At 49.7% G+C, this 3,447-nt stretch overlaps 1 pseudogene; it reads right to left on the bottom strand.

Moving 5' to 3' along the window:
- Positions 1–407: 407 nt before the first annotated feature.
- Positions 408–2,482, bottom strand: LOC125097233 (purine nucleoside phosphorylase-like; annotated as a pseudogene).
- Between the last annotated feature and the right edge of the window lie 965 nt (positions 2,483–3,447).

Below are 3,447 nucleotides of genomic sequence, written 5' to 3'. Positions count from 1 at the left end.
TTGGGTGGGGGAATTTCCATCTTTCTTGTTATTCTCAAAATGTGGTAGTACTAAAGTCCAAGAGGTATTGGACTGGGTTGGCCCTTGTGTGGGCTCGAGTGCTTGGGAGGAGGCAGAATTGAGTCCCCAGGAATATGAAAGCATGTATCAAAAGGACAGCAGTAGCTATTGTGCCAAGTTCAAGAGCCCTTATACATGGCAAGGCTTTGGCTCCAGGTCTTGGGGAGGAACAAGGGGTGATAACTGCCTTGAGACAACTGAGCAAAAGAAGAGCCAGTGCAGAAGGGTCTGGTGGGAGAAACAGGGAAGGTAAAGGAGAGGGATCTTCCTGTCCTTTCTCCTATGACTGAAGGGCAGAGGTGTGTGACCCAAAGTAGGTAGGAGCTACTGGATCCCATTAGGGCTGGTTAACTGGCTTTGGCAGGCAGCGGAATAGTGGTCATAAGAAGGGAGACAAACTGTTCCAATTTCTGGGTAGCTTGTTTCCCGGCCTCTAGTACTTCCTCCTGGTTGACCTTCTTGGTGTCATAATCCAGGACAACTTTGTTAGCGATGAGGGAGAAGCCAAAGACTCGGAGTCCACAGTGCCTTGCCGGCTACAACTGCTGGTACTTGTGCTCATGCCAACAGCATCTGCCCCCGGCTCCGTAGCAGCCAACGCGCTGCCATGGGCTCAAAGGTGAGGCCTGCCCCCATCACCAGGTGCCTTCCTTTCACTCCCTTTGCTCCCCCATCTGTTTCCAGGCACTATGTGCCTTCTGCCTCATAGGCATCGGACATGGCAGGGACTCAAACTCCAAACCTTTCAGCCTTGGGCCCTCTAAAAGGGTTCAAACCACTGAAGCCAGGTAGGTTAACCTGACCACGGATCAGCATGGTATTTCCAACCTCAAACTCGGGGTCAAGTCCTCCCCCTGCAATGGTGACCACTAGGGTGTCCACACCCATAAGGAAGAACAACCTCACTGGGAATGTCACTTTCAAGATCGAGTAGCCTTCGTGCGTGGGAAACCTGTCCTGCCCCATCACAAAGGCTCTGCCATTCAGGAGGCCAAACACCAGCCAACCAGCAGCACTCAGCACTGTATTTTAGGGAAAGTTTGGTATCTCACTGTAGACAAAGCTTTGGGCCTCGGTTAATTTATCGGCCACATTTCCTAGCCCAGAACCACAGAGGACCGCCACTTGAGGTCTGTGCTCGGGGGGGGGGGGGGGGGGGGGGGGGGCACAGAAGCCATTTGCTAGTGTTCTCATCATTATACGTAAATTCATTCTCCGAGGGGCTGCTGCCACCACTGCTCTCTCAAAAAGCTTGTCCTTCGCCTCTGGGATCTGGTCCCCTGAGTTGCACCGCACTGCGCTGAGCCCAACTCCCCGGGAGCCGTGTGCACAGTCCTGTCCTGGAAGTTTGTGAGTAATAAAGTGACACAAGCAAGTCTGAACTTGAGAAAATCCAGTTGTCTGCACTGCCCAGGACGGAGCAGAGGGAGACAGGAATTGCAGACAGAGAGACCAGACTGATGGTAGTCAGACTATCTGGGGGGTAGATCATAAGGTAGAAGTGTAGCTAGAAAGGGACAGGTGGGTCAGAGCACCAAAATGCTTGGATTCTTCTTCCAAGTGCTGGAAGACAGAGGCTGATGAGGTGATCAGCTTGGTGGAAGGATGACAGGCCCTGGAGTGCTCATGGCCAGTTTTTTAGAAGAGGTAGGACTTGAGAAGGAGCGTGCAAGGTGAGGAAAGCTTTAACAGGCAGCAAGGAAAAGGGAAGACGATCTTCCCACCAGCATTTCATGTGTTACAAGACATTGAGGAAACTCCTTTTTGTTTTTAAATAAAGATTTTATTTATTTATGAGGGAGAAAGAGAGTCCATGCACATGGAGAGGACAGGGGGAAAGTAGGAGAAGGGGGAGGGGAGGGGCAGAAGTAGTGTCCACCCTGAGCAAGGAGCCCAATGCGGGGGTCAATCCTAGGACCCTGGGAGCATAACCTGAGCTGAAGGCAGACTCTTTTTTTTTTTTTTTAAAGATTTTATTTATTCATTTGACAGAGAGAGAGATCACAAGTAGGCAGGGAGGCAGGCAGAGAGAGAGGAGGAAGCAGGCCCTCCGCGGAGCAGAGAGCCCGATGCGGGGCTCGATCCCAGGACCCTGGGATCATGACCCGAGCCGAAGGCAGAGGCTTTAACCCACTGAGCCACCCAGGCGCCCCTGAAGGCAGACTCTTAACCGACTGAGCCACCCAGGCACCCTGGAAGCTTCTCTTTGATACAGAAAATGCACCTCAAGCACTTAGGGCTTAGTCGGTGCCTGTCACACAGCAAGTATTCAAAACTATGATGCATTATTCTCAATAACAGCAAGTAATGCCTATTAAAAGCTTAACAAATTGGTACCTGACTTTGGACGGCAACCATCAATGTTCTCGTTATTTCTAAACAGATCTATGTGGAATGGGAAAAGCTTAGGTTCTTCAACCATTGACCCAATATGAAACAGACAGTGGTTTCCTCATTCTGTCTTAGAATCTTCATCAGCTTCCCTTCCTTCCAAGGGAGAATCATCGGGAACTGACCAGCTGAACAGAGAATCCCTAGAGTCTTCCTGTCCCACCATTACGCTCTCAGCCTGGTACTCATCTCCTTGTCATCTTGTAAAACTTGATCCCAGGAGCTGATTTTCTGTGGGATGCATTAACAAAGAAAAGATCCCAGAGGAAGCACCGAAAGGGTCTCACTGTAAGTGCTGGAAAGATCTTATCTGAAGACGTGTTCCAATTCTGGGTGGCCCAGGGCCATGAAAAGAAGTAGCATCTGGATAGTATCCTATGATATGGTTAACCCTAGTGATCCTTTTGTTCTCGGCTTAAAAAATCCTTCCTCCAGGAGTTCCTGATGGCCCTGAAACTGTTTAAGTGCCCCCATATGTGCTTTCTTATACTCACAATCTCCCTCGTCATAGAAATTATGACACCATTATTATTCTTGTGTATGTGTCTCCCTTACATATATATAGACACTCTCTTATAAACAAGCTCTTGTTTGTATGTCTCTGCAGTAGAGATACCCCAAGTGACCCCCAGTGGCTTCCACTTCTTGCTGCCCATGCCTTGGTATAATCCCCTGCCCTTGATTATAGTAGGACCTGTGACTTCATGCTAATCAATAGAATACAGCAAGGTGAACGGAGGTCACCCCCAGGGTGATGCTGGGTTACATAACCCTCTTTCAGCAGACTGGAGCAGGAGACTTTGCGTTCTGACTTGATGAAGTAAGTGGTCGTGTTGAAGAAGCCCATATAGCAAGGGAGCTACAAGAGGCCTCTAGTTGTCATGGGTAGCTTCTATGGGCTTCTAGAAATGGTGCCCTGGAAAGAAAAGTCAAGAAAAGAGTGGGGGCTGGGGGTGCAGGGAGCCAATGCTTTGTAGCCTGATGGAATCCAGCTGA

This window comes from Lutra lutra, chromosome 4 (assembly GCF_902655055.1).
Source record: "Lutra lutra chromosome 4, mLutLut1.2, whole genome shotgun sequence".
In the NCBI taxonomy this organism is placed as follows: Eukaryota; Metazoa; Chordata; class Mammalia; order Carnivora; family Mustelidae; genus Lutra; species Lutra lutra.
This window is presented reverse-complemented; position numbering and strand designations above follow the sequence as displayed.